Source organism: Pezoporus flaviventris, unplaced genomic scaffold (genome assembly GCF_033815535.1).
Source record: "Pezoporus flaviventris isolate CSIRO_AGI_PZ_B2104156 unplaced genomic scaffold, CSIRO_AGI_Pfla_v1 ptg000025l, whole genome shotgun sequence".
In the NCBI taxonomy this organism is placed as follows: domain Eukaryota; kingdom Metazoa; phylum Chordata; class Aves; order Psittaciformes; family Psittacidae; genus Pezoporus; species Pezoporus flaviventris.
In genome coordinates, this window is record NW_026892573.1 from 6,620,743 (window position 1) to 6,634,371 (window position 13,629).

At 35.7% G+C, this 13,629-nt stretch overlaps 1 protein-coding gene across 9 annotated transcripts in view; it reads left to right on the forward strand.

The window, feature by feature from the left end:
- The window catches only part of LRCH1 (leucine rich repeats and calponin homology domain containing 1), a 122,212-nt gene that overhangs the window by 103,822 nt on the left and 4,761 nt on the right, over positions 1-13,629 (forward strand). For 6 of the 9 annotated variants that reach the window (XR_009744114.1, XR_009744116.1, XR_009744115.1 and 3 more), the window contains one exon: positions 6,893-7,153. The exons of the other annotated variants lie outside the window; for them this stretch is intronic. The gene's annotated coding sequence lies outside the window, so the exon portion shown is untranslated. The remainder of the gene's footprint in view (positions 1-6,892; positions 7,154-13,629) is intronic. 9 annotated transcript variants of the gene reach the window in all.

Sequence of the window (13,629 nt, forward strand, 5' to 3'; positions counted from 1 at the left end):
GTTGGAAACGGGAGAATTGCAGTGCTTGACGTTTTGTGTTTTTCCTTTAAGGATGGCGGCATCATCGTAAAATTTATTCTCGTATTAATAAGGAAAAATATCATGACTATTGAATTGTGGAGTTGCATCAAGAATAATTTAAAGACTTCCTTATGGGCTAGAAGTGCCTATTAAGAAAAAGTTAATTTCAAATACATTACCCTCGAAAGATGGTAAAACTGCTATACAAGGTCTTTTTAATCTGAATACGTGAAAACTGCATGATGTATTTTCACTGTTGCTTACATATGACAGTATAATGAAGACTGAGTTCTTTTTAGTCTGCGTTTCAAGAATGCTGAAACAAACGGTTATCTTGTGTGTATCTCCCAACCGCCCCCTTGGGAGCAGAGGGTAATGCCAAGATTTCGCATTGGGAAAGAATTCCTGTTTAAGTTCTTTCTATTAAAGTTATATTTTAGCAGATTTTGAAGACAGCAGAAGTAACATAATTTTTGCTATTTGTAGGGATTTTGAGGGGGAGACTTTATCTTATAGCTCAAATGAACAGTTCTTCATAAATTTGAGAATTCAGTGTAATGGGCTAACTTCTAAGTTGTAATGGTTGATTTAGTCTTTGTAATTATGTAATTTATTATGTTAGAATGATTTCAAGTTAAAGGGAAAAATTTACTTCAAAGATGATCAAAATCTCTGTGCTGTGGGCTTGTAGACATGGAGTGTTTGTGAAGCTGCCCCAAAATTCATTGTCTTCTGATGCATCATAAATTATTCAGTGAATTATAATACAAGTCAGGCTTTTCTGGGTATAGTCTATTGGGAAAGAAAAGGCCAAGAGCTGTTTTTATTGTTGTCAAGAGATCTTTCGGAAGTGGAAATAGAACAGAAATATTTACAAAGATCTTTGCAGTGCTATATTTAAGATGGGTAAGCTAAGCCTTTACTCCAAATGTTTTTTATTTTTGATTTCTACCAGTCAGTTTTCTGGAAAAGTCCCTTTTTTGTTTTCTGTGGATAGACATTTTTATATAATTATTATCCCTCATCGTTAATGCTTTTACTGAAATTAGTATAGATTTTTTTTTAGGAATTTATTTTATTAAAGTATATCTGTTGCCAAGTGGTGCAGAGCCTTAAGCACGAGGCCAGATCCGATTTATAAACTAATTACACTTATGAATCTAAGTAAGCATTAACTTCTCTTGAGGGCAAAAATGCATTCACTTAAACATTAAATGAATGGCTTGTAAATTTATGATAGGTTTGAAGTACTCTGAGGGTGTTCTTTTTGATTAGCTGTTGGTACTTTGCAAGTGTGTATGTTTGCTATATATTGTGAAAATCCTTCATGTTGTGAACTAGCTGGTAGATGATAGAACTTTGCTGTGTGTTGGAAGGACATGTATTAGGAATACAGAGTTGTATGCTAGCAAGTCTGGCTGTGTATTGTCAAAGTTTTTAAAGAATTACAGATGGTGTGCTTAATGTTGCTTCAGATTGATGAGTTGTTTATGGCCTAACTATCTCTGGACAAAGCAGAGGAATGCAGAGAATTATTCCCTAAGCATCTTATGGGAAAGTGATAAGTTCCACTTCTGGATTCCAACACCCCTAGGTATTAGGCTTTTCTGTGATACTTTTGTCCATGCTTAGTTCCTGAGAATTAACTTGAAATTCTGCTGCATGGGTTTGGTTTTTGGTTGTTTGGCTTTCTTTAAGGGTTTAAAATTTTCATAGTTTCTGTTTCTTTGGTTTCAGTTAGTTATGGAATGGAACGGACTACGTGCTGTTTCCTGAACTCCACAAGTTTAGAATGATATCCTGTCAAATAATGTAAAATCAAACAAAAAAAAAAAAAGCTAATTACTGTGATGTGCTCATGTGCATGGTCTCTTACTTCTGTAGCTTTCAACATTCAACTCTTGGGTCAAAATTGCTTTCCCCAGAATGATCCTGGGAAACTTCTTCCAAGTGTGGGGAAAAAAAAAAAGCAATATCCATATCTATATCCATATGTGTCGTAAGAGTTGGCAGAGAATCACAAATACAAAATTCAAGAACATGAGCATCTCTTTTATAATGACCTGACACATAGATGATTCTGAAAGCCATTACCTGCCAGGTGAGAATTTTGGTACAATGTATGACATGTTGAAATTGCTTTAATGGCCATATGATTCTCCTGATCATATGCAAAAGGAATGTTTTAAGCCTACAATTCTGACCTTTTAATAGGAAACTAAATAGCAAGGATTTTACTACAGCAGCAGGCTATCAAAAGAATGAGAATTGTAGGACAGTCAGCTTGTGGCAAAACTGGACACTAACTTTTCCTGTGGAGCCTAATCAGAGATCTTTGTAAATGATCATTTTTTGAGACCCAAAAAAGTTTTTGTTCGATATGAAAAAGGGATGGTGGCAGGTAAGCATCTGAAAGCTAGAAGATTCAGAAAATGTCATCTGAAAGCTAGAAGATTCAGAAAATGTCTGCTGTGCCTCTCAGGAGGTATCTGATAAAAAAGGCCTAATCTTTGTCACCTAAAAAAGATGACTTCAATTTACACTGTTAATTAAAACTGTCAAATTGACTAATCTTCTCTGTAATAGCAATAGAATGACAAACACTCCTACCTTTTGGCTGATACAGATTGAATGAGCAAATGGCAGTAGATGTATGGTAAGTAGGGGGTGCCTGTCCTACTGCATTTTTCAGAATGACAAGCAGTACTTGAATGGTGCTATTCACTGGAATAGGTTGTTAATGTCATATGAACCTGCTACTGACTCAACCTATAATACTTACCCAGTCCACCTGTATTGCACCCACCCTTTCACACTTTCTGGGTTTAAAAAATAGAGCTACTTTTTTGATTTACTTCTCTTTGTAAGTGTGGCCTCCAAAGCATCAAACATACCAGTTCTAATGCAGTTTTACTCTTCCTAAGTGACATCTCATCCCAAAGGTGATGATTGATAACTCAGTCTTCCCTGATCATTTTTATCACAAGTATGTATGTAAAGTTATGAAAGTATTTTGGTTTTGATTGCTCTTTCATAAACCCAGCAACAGTATATGTAAATCATGTCAAGAATATTCATATGCATTTCTTCAACTTGTCAGTTGCCACATTAGAATCGGTATTCATACTAGTAGCAAAAAAGTAGACTTTCCTATTTCAACCTGCAAATTAATAACTTAAAGCTTTAGCTTTCAAACTTGCTGTTATTCTTCACAATCCAAATTACAGAGCATTTTTATTATGCATTTCAGTAAAGTTAAATATTCCTGTCAAAGGGAAAATACAACTCATTTGTGGTGGGCTGAATGATACTTTATCACAGGTGAGATTTAGACCAAAATGAAGCTGTAAGTGCAGTATGTTACTGGAAAGGCAAAAGTTACCAGTTTTGGTCTGCATTTCTTCTAGTTCTCAATTATGGTCAAATATGGCATATTCAAAATAGAACGTTCTAAGTATTTTGTCAAAAAAGAAATACTAGAACGGCAATTTCTGTTGAAAACAGGTAGTGATAAAATGATATTTTTCACAGCTGGTTGTTACAGTAGGTTAACTGAGCTTCTGTGTTCCAGCATAACAGTACTGGTGCAGCATGATTTAGTGGGACAAGCTATTTCTCAGGTGCGAATGAGAGACTTCTGCTACATCTCTCAGGTTTTTAGTCAGCTACTTGGTGTACACATACTGAACAGAAAGGAGTGTGATGGTAAAAAAATGGCTTTTTTGGATCTCCAATCACATAGTGATTCATATTACAAAACGCTTGTCTGTGCCCCTTCTTGCAACTTCAAGTCCTGCAAACAGGAGCTATCACTGCATCTCACCTGCTCCTGAAAACTAGGTACACTATGTTGCAATGTCAGTCAGAATTACTGTAAAATCAGTCTGATTTGTGTTAGTGTAGGAATTGCTAAATAAGTAAAACAGGAAAAAAGAAAAGATTTTGGTATACTAAAGCTGACAGAACAAAGTAAAAGAAGCAAACAAGCAGAGAGTGTCAAGTGTTTTATCTTCTCCTATTAGTTGTTCAACTGGTAATCATGTTTCTCAGTTTAATGCAAGGTATATTTTCATTAACACTTATGCCTGTTTTCTGATCAATTCACATAATCAGTTACTTCTCCATAGTTCCGTCATGAAACATCCATGAAGTTGCAGTAAGTTCTATCAGGTATGACTTCTTTCTCCACCCTTTTGTTCTGGACTCCGTAATGCACACTATTTGGCCAACAGTATGGAGTCAAGTGGTTCCGTTTGTTTTCAGTTAGAGTGCTGAAAGCATAATTCTGAGGTTTTTTTCATTTGTGTTTGAGCACATGCACTACAGACTTCATTATTTAATGGACTTCTGCAAACTTACTCTTGACTTTTTTTACCAGAGTCAAAATTTGAGGAGGTTGGTTTCAAAATGCTGTCTTTCCCCACAGTCACTGCAGGAGCATGTAGAATGAGGGTGTTTTGTGTCCACATAAAGCTGGTTATGCTTTTGTCATTCCACTTCTGTCTGACTGTATTTATTCTGCCTGCATGATTTTAGCATCTGTATGATTTTATCATGCCCTTTATGGACATAAAAAGTCAGTCCATAAATGTAATAACTTAAGTATATGTGTCTTTTAGTTCTTATGTATAATAATTTGAGTCTCCTACATGAGAAAGGCAGTGCTTGTGAGGGATGGGTGGTTGGTTGGTTGTCAAGACTTTTGGTGGTGGTCATGTGCTTTTCAGTATTTCATGAGTTCATATTTTAGTTCGGTATTTTAATTTCACGGCATCCGTAAAATAACTTCAGTGGCAATTTGTTCACTGTTACTGAAAAGCCATCTTTTTCTTTTTAATCTGGAGTTACAGTACAGAATTAAAATACATACAATGTAAACATTTTCCTGAACAAGGAGTCTAACGCCAAACTATCCATTGTCACAGAACACACAAAAATAAACAAAAAAGATCAGACATTTCTGAGGCTTCCCCAGGTTTCACTGAATTTCACTAAACCACAGAATGGCAGTCCCATAGGAAGTTTCTTCTGCATGTGTTGGCTTTTTTTTTTTTTTTGCTTTGGCTTCTGTATACTGCTTAGTAGGTTAATCTCTGGTTAACAAGTTCTTCAGCCTCTGTAAAAATTCAACCTGTTACCAGCTCCCATTCTCTCACTCTGAAATTACTTCCTTTTCCATTTGACTGCAGTAGGGACTGTTGGTTTGTTAGTTGGTAGAAGGTTGGGGATTTTTTTGACACACCCCCCCCCCCCCAAAAAAAAAAGTCCTTGTTTAAAGGACATTAAAAAAATAAATGTCAAAACTTTTAAGTTCAATGTATCTTAGATGTTTATTTTGGGGATATATTTGCAACAAGTAGGAATTGTATGATATTTTAAAATTAATGCAGTATTTGTTGGGTTTATTGATGGTTTTGGTAAAAGTGTAATGTATTATGGTTGAGAGACTTGAGTAGCTTGTTTGCCCTGAAACTAGTTTCTCTGGTAAGCAGTTTGTGTTCTCAAATACAGTGTTAGTCCTCTCCCATTTTTAAACGTGACCAGCGTATTTGTTCTGAGTTTTCACCCTTTCAGAAAAAGCCAAATACAATTGCATTGAAGTTTATTATCACACTGGAATCTTGAGTTCAAAAAATTCTGCAAAATGACTGTAAAAATAGCAGTGTCATTGCTAGGCAGGGTGGTTTCCTTCTCTGTGTATCTATTTGCATAAGTAACAAAAACAGAATGAAAATTTTGATGCTTTTAACTCCCATTAATGCTAGAACCAGTCGTGGTAAGCAAAAAAAAAGGGAAAAAAGTGTCACTTCACTTTTTTCAATGTGTATGAATGACAGTTCTGACTTGCATTAATTTATTGCCAGTTAGACCTTGAAACTTTGCACTAACAGAAACCAGGCATCTGAATTTCCATGTTTTTATTGGGTGTGTTGTCAGACTGAAAAACTACTAAAGAAACATAGTGCTCCTCTGAAACAGGGGATCTCTTTCTTTCTTCAATATAATTTTATTCAGTAAGTATTCACCATCTTTATTGATAGTAAGGCCTCCTTTGCAATGTAAAATGGTATATCTGAAGAGTGCTTTTTGAAAGTACTAGTTATTGGTTGGTTTGATTTTAATGTAAAATATTGTGTGTGTGTTGACATTATTACATTTTGCACTTCATTTTATATGGCTGAATTGCTACATATGAAGTCACTGATAACTTTCAAAAAATATCGGGGACTCTAACCTGCTCATAACGTAAAATGCTACTTAAGGAATTTAGTGTCAAATCCTTCAGTTTAGGAACGTTATTAAAATTAAGTATAGTTAGTGCTACATTGACATTTTCAGTTTCCTTCCCAGGGTATCATTTAAGATAGTATTTGAATACCAAGTTTTAGGTTATTATGTTAGAGAATTTTGCATACTTCAATTTCTTAAAGTACTTTTTCTTGAGTCTTCGTATTGCTGCTGTTGCTTGTGCTTTTAACAGCTTTCTAACCCACTGTTTGCTATTATTTAAGTTAGATTTTTACAACTGGTTCCATTTAAGCATTTGAATAATGCCCAGATGGACAAAGGTATGCAGTGTCGTAAGTGGATCACATGCATCTCCTCACCCTTGTGAATCTGGGCATAATTTTGGCAGGATTTGAAGGCCTGAACCCTTCTACCTTAACATTTCGATACTATATGATAGCCTTGCTATTTAGAGGAGGTAAAAGAAATCTTGGATGTCTAGTGACTAAAGGAATGCTAGGAGGAAACTATTCCTATAGTTTATGCTAGACTATTGTGATAATTTATCAATATCTTTCTATTTTTTGTCTTTTTAATTTTATGCACTGTTTTTTTCTGTTCTAATGGCTGCCCTTCGGGATAGGCTGACCTCTGCTCTCCGTATGACATCCTGCAGTCGGATATTCGTCACATTCGAAAGACTGTTGACACTCTGCTCGCCCTCGGGGAGAAAACCCCACAATCAACTTCTTCTACCTTTCGCTCCTGGGATCTAATAGGCTTTTGTCTTTTCCACATACTTTTTATAGTCTTGATGTATATAACTTATCACTGGAATTTGCTAACAGCATAACCTGTTCGCATGTGCACACAAACTTTCTGCTTTGTCTCTGACAAATTACAGGTACTTAATTTCCTTCCTTTGTCTTGCAAACTTCTCCCTTTCCCTTGTTTCCCTTCCTTGTAATATCTTTATTAATCTCTTGAAATAGTAGAGAGAGGGAGTAGCATCTTGAAGGCAAGTCCCATCTCTTCTCTCCCCTCTAGCTCTAGTTTAAGAATTTATGTACCTCTTTATTTATAGTTTGTTTTCTTTTATGTTGCCTAGACTACATACTAAATGTGTTAAAGCAGTAAAGATACTCTTATCCCACTTTTGGGTGTAGGCTAGATGTGTATTACAAGCTAAACAGAACAGAGCTTCTTTACTTTTCATGAAAATCCAAGAATGCTGCAGATATTGAAGCAACTGAGGTGGCATTTCAACAGGCAGTAGTATTTTCTGACTTGGTGCCAATTATCTCAAACCTACATTGTATTAAGAGCACTTGGAGAACTACCTTTCCTATTACTGTTATTTTTTTAATCCTTTAGATTAACTAGATTACTGTAACTTTAAATATTGTTGGTCATCTCTACTGTTCCAATTAAATTCCGTACTGGAGTAGTTATGTTTTCCTACATATATTTTGTTTCCTTCCAGATTCCATAGAATAATCTTCTGCCACATAAAGCAGCGTTGAACTGCTTTTAAACACTTGCTATGTTAACACCCCAAAGATGACTGTAAAATAGTAATGGGTATGAGCAACCCATAATATGCAGGGGACTTTAGAATGTTTAAGGATGAAGATCATGGAGTACATTGTAATACAATAAGATAGTTTAAAAATAAGGTGTTAGATTCCTATATCTGCCATTCTTACGTGTGATGTCAAGCAAGTCACATCACTATCTTGTCGCTGTTTCATCACCTGTGAAAATGCAGGTAGTGTTTGTTTGTTTGTCTAACAAATGTAACAAGGACAATACAGCTAGGAAAGTAGATCATCTGGGGAAGGCTCCAGATTTTCCATCCTAGAAGGTGTTAAAGAATAATGTTTTTAACATTACTCAGGAGGCGTTTTGGCATGAGGGTGAGGGTGGTGAACTGTTGACCTCCATTTCCCTTCCAGTTCTGTATTCTGTTCATCTATTGTAAAACTTGAATGAGACAAATTTGGTTTTGTCTTAATCCTTATCAACATGAGAGATCCAAATTGATTGAAAAATATAGAACCTCAGATATAAGCCTACATTGACATTACAGTATTGGCCTAGATGCTGTTAACTAAACTTGTAATTCATTCTCAGGCTAGCTAACCAAAGGACCTCAGCTTCATGACTGCAAGATAAATGCATTCATTTCTCACCACCTAGTGATAAAATTACCTATAGACTTTAAGGGGATAACTAGCATAAGGACTTGTATGTTACTGATTATTCTGGCCATATAGTTATGATCTAGGGCCAACTACAAATATCTCTATTCCACAGATACATGTAAAATGTTATCAAGACTTCTAAATGCAGATCTATTTCTAGTTTCTATGGCTTAAATTTATACATATATATAAAAATATGAAATGTATAATTAGATTCATATTTTAAGATTGAGAAATTCATTTCAGACTGTGGATAAATCCATTTTTTTTAAAGGGTTTAGTGCCTAGCAGATTCCAGTGCATGCATATAACAACTCTATTCTGGTGTCTTCTGTGAGCAGGCATTAGTTCAGGCTGTGCTTCTAGGTTCTTTATACTTGAGGAAAAGGTACTAGTTAGTTGAGTGTGTAGCTATAGATTTGCGCCCTCATCCTGCACAGGCCTGCCTTTTAACTGTGTGCCTCATTTCAGTGATTCCAACACTGGACACTTCCTTACTCAGAGTCGGAGCTTGACATTTAAGCTTCCTCTTTTACTGTATCTTTGTCTTGATTTTACTTGTCTTGTTTTAATGAGCTTTTCTAGTGAAACTGAGAAAGTGGCATAAAGCTTGGAATCAGTTCAGGATCTATTAATTGTAAAATGTTGGTATTTGAGACAAAAGTGATGTCTTCTCTAAGGCTAGGATTTTACTCCTGCTCCTCTAAGCGTCCTGTAAGGTCTCATGTCAGTGGTTTGTGTTGTGTGCTTCTTATGTAGTACTGACCTACATGTGTGAGTGTATTTTAGCAGGTTTTAAAATCAGAAAATCAAGTAGGAAAAGTTGTTGCTACCATCCTATAGTACTCATCTGTCTCACTTTATAACATCCACTGTATCTAGTATCTTTGGGAGGGAGGTAAGAGGGGTAGTTCATCAGTGTGTTTTGTGTTTCCAGTGTGCAGAAATGGAAGTTCATGTCTTCAGTGGTTTTGAGTGTTTTATCAGACTAAGCATTAGGTTAGAAACTGAACTACTGATTACATTTTCACACTATTCACAACTATGACAATATACAGTAATTAAAGTGGAACACTGCAAGCACTTGTAGTTATGGAGTTGAAGCCATCTTGAACCAGACTCTGAAAAACAAACATACTTGCCTCATGATAAGCACAGCCTTTCTACCATGAATGAAGCATGTATGGTTTTGTATTTCTTCAGCTTGTTATTGATAACACTTCCAAATATACTTAAATCTTACAGGGAAAAGAATAGTAAATATACTCTTACGTTTCTGTAAATGTGAATGTAGTGACATCCCTCAAAATAGATTTAAAACATAATGTAAATGTGAAAAATACCTGTCTGCCCATCCCCAAAGCCAATAATGCTCCCACTAAATGGGGAGGTGGAAACTAAAACATCTGTATAGCTCATTAATCTACTTTAATGGATTCTTTGCTGAATTCAGAGTCATGGGTTTGTGCTGCTGTTCCTGTGGATTTAGTGCTTGGGAAACCAACGGTTCAACAGACAGGTGGTTCCTCACCTTTGAGGAAACCCCAATACTGAGACATTTGGTTATGTAAAATTGGTGCTGCTCGCACTCGAGTCGCATGATGAAGTTGATGACCTTGGTTTTAAAACCGGTGTACATCTTGGTTCACCCACACATTCATTGATAACATGAATTATATTTGCTCCCCCATTTCTTTCCCAATTAATCGTTTTCCACTGCAATGATCATCAGAGACTTTCAAACTGATTTCTCTGTAAATTGATCTACTCCAGTCTGTACTGTGCCCATCATGTTGATTTCTCTTTTATTCTGTGAAGGCCATCTTATCCATGCTGCAATAAAGTAATAAATACAACTTCTAGTGAATATACATGCAGGTAAAATGTACTTGCACTGGATTACAAGTGGCATTTTGATGTGAAGATTTGGCTCTTTTTTCCATGAGCCAGAAAACATAAATATTTTCAAGTGCAGTGTAATGCACTGTGGTAGTCCTTCAGATGCCTCTTTCTTGTTTATTAACAAGCTTTTAGAGCTGAAAGCTGTATATTGATCCTATTGTGTTCCTAATAAGTTTTCTGGAAGTTACAATTAATGTGAATAGTGATTAAGTTAGACCTGAGCAAATATTCAGTCCAGTTTTCTACTCCATATACACTAATTAATGAGTTTCCAAATAATTGCCACATAATTGTTTTTCACAAAAAGAAGTATTCTCAGCATTTTACTTCTGTTACAAAAAAATGAAAGCAGTCATATATGCAGGCTTAGAAAAACAGTAGAGGAGGTTTTGTGAACCTTTGCCTTTTCCTTCATTTCTACCACGTAAGCTGCATTATACAGAAAAAGCAGGATAAAAATATTTTAAGGTAATGACCCATTCTACTTTGATTGAAAAGCACACTAAGTCCTTTACTTTTATCTCTCAGAACTGAATGTGTAAGGTTATGGAATAATTGGTATTTCCCCTCTAAGTATAAATTTTCTCTTACTGTTTCACGTGTGTCTGTCTAAGTTTTCTTGTCACTGTTTTCTTAGCATGTTAGAATGAAACTGTGAGGCATTTTGGCAAAATATATGGTTTACTTTTAAAATTTTCTGATTCAAGGCCAGAATCTGTGAAAGGGTCCAAAGCCCACCCTCTGCAGATACAGTTTTATAAGCAACTGAAATGTATTGCATGTTCGGAAGATGCACATATTTAGACATCTAACTGGCTAAGACTCCCAATACACAATTGCAGCTGCAGTATTGAAGGTCTGGTTTTGGTATTTTTTTTGTCAAAGTTGATCATAAGTGTATATACTTCAGAAAACACACCAGTCTTTCCATTGGAAATTAAAAGAAAAAGAAAAATTAAATACACTTATAACCTGAATTACTGTGCTTTTCTTCTGCTCTTCTGTACTTCAAATGGTAACTTCAGGGCATGTGGACACATGCAGACATCAACAGTAATACTGGATAAGGAAAAGGTATATAAAAAGGCATAATTTCAAATTGCCTTAGATATGTGAAAAAGTAAGTATTTCTTATAGTTACTTTAACTCTTAAAAAAAACCACAAAACTTGGCCTTGACCTAACAAATGTCAAGGTTTTGTATATTTGACATAAGTTTGCTTGAACATAAGGCCCTGATGTTTCTTTTAGTGACTTTTCAGACTACTTGACTGCAAACATTGTGCTGGGCATTACATGGATTTATTTTTATAATTTGTCCTTGGAGAAATGCACGTTCCAGTATTTCATTGTTTTGTGTGCATATATATATTTTATTTTTTTTTGCTGTATATCTGAAATTTCACATTCTAAAAATACAAGGAAGAAGGAGCCATTGCTCTTGCCAAAGTGTAGAATTCAGGTTTTCTGTATTTTTACTAAGAAGTACAGTTGGGCCCTATTATTATCATGATGTGGTCATTTCATTACTTGCCTATGTGATATGACAGCAGTTTACATTTTTTGATAAATACTGTATGTGAATTGTCAAGCTGCTTGCCCTAGCATAAACCAATTCAAACAGTTATCTTGACTTTGAAGTCATCTGATGTCATAGAAAATAGATGTGTATGTGTAATGTGTCACGTATCCTTGTGGGATTCGCGTCCTTGTGTGTTACTGGGTTTCTTCTACGTGGTCTAAATTAGACATTTTGTTCCAGGATTAGAAACTTGCTCTGGCCAGCACATGGATATATCTCTGTATGTGGGTATAACTGTTGTCCTGTCTTTTTGTGTTGCTTTGTGACTCAGCCTCCTGGCTGCTGGCCTCCTTTTGTGCCTTCTTTTCCATCCAATCAAAAGGGATTTGTTCTTTTCCTTCATGATGAGTTTGTAATCATGATTATCCATTCAAAATGGCTATGTGTCTATAGAAAGTGGTTTGTTTACAACATATAATTAAGTTCCTCTGTGTTCTTGGGGAGAAAAAATGCATTAAAGTTTAGATCTTCATTTTTGTAGTAGAGAGAGATTCATGTTACTATGAGCAGAGTGGCAGCCCTTCTGTCCACAATTGTTTTTAAAGATTTTTAGACTGGTCTTGAGATGAGTAGTAGCTGGTTCTGTCTTTCTGGGTTTTGCTTGGTGATGGTTTCAACTTGGGTATTTTTAGAGGTGATTCGTACAATAATATTGAAGTTATTACGGGTTTGATGCTAATGTGAACAGGACAGAAATCTCACAAAGGTTGAGAAATGGGTGAGGTTGAGTCTTGGTTACTCAGGCATAAAGTCTTAGAATGCCAGGATTTAAGAGAAGTTTTGAAATCTTCATGGCTCTACTTTCAGTGCTTTCCAGACAGCAGTTGTGCTGGTTAGAGATTGAGAAAGAGCATGGAAAGTGGACTGTGCTGGAGAAGCAGCGGCCAGCGTAAGGACTGAGACACCTGGGATCTTGGCCCAGTGTAACTGCTGCTGTACAGAAAGTTGAAGTTGATTTGCAGGGTGTTCTGGATTCCATCCTTGGCAGGATTTGATTTTTTCTGAGAAGAATTAAACATATTGCTCTAAAGCTGTAATTTGAAAAGTATGTGAGGCAGGGTTGATGGAAGCCATTTACAGAGCTTTGAAGATGGTGATTAGGGCTATAGATAAAAGAACTGATTTGTGACACATTAAGATGAAGTTTGCCAATTTTAGGAGAAGTCATAGATCTCATTGTCAGTTTTGGAAAGTTCATCATAGCTATATCTTGAACAGCAGAACTATAAAATACTAACCAAGTTCCACGTTCAACATAGTAAGAGAAAGTCACTTGTATATGCTTCAAGCACTAATATCAGAGTATTGTACATTTTTATGTAAACTGTGTCCCAAGACATTAGATTGGCAAAGTGAGTTTAGTAAAAATCATACATTTGAAGTAGAAATATTTTTGTTTCTTTTTTTTTTTATTTTATTTGATATTACTCTTATCTTCTTTTTGTAGCTATTTCAGTACGGATCAGGTATCAGTTTAAGAGTTTGCATCCAAAGAGATATTTATATATTTCTCTGGAAAAGACACTTTTTTTTCCAGAGAGATAAAAAGTTGGGGAGAACCATCTCTGACAGCTTGCAAGCAGGTATCTCAGAAGAACAAACAGGGAGGAGCTGCAGAACTCAGTCTCTTCTCTTAATGAGCAATTTAGGGTAGGTTTGGAATGGGAATGCTGGTGATCAACTGGAATGGCTG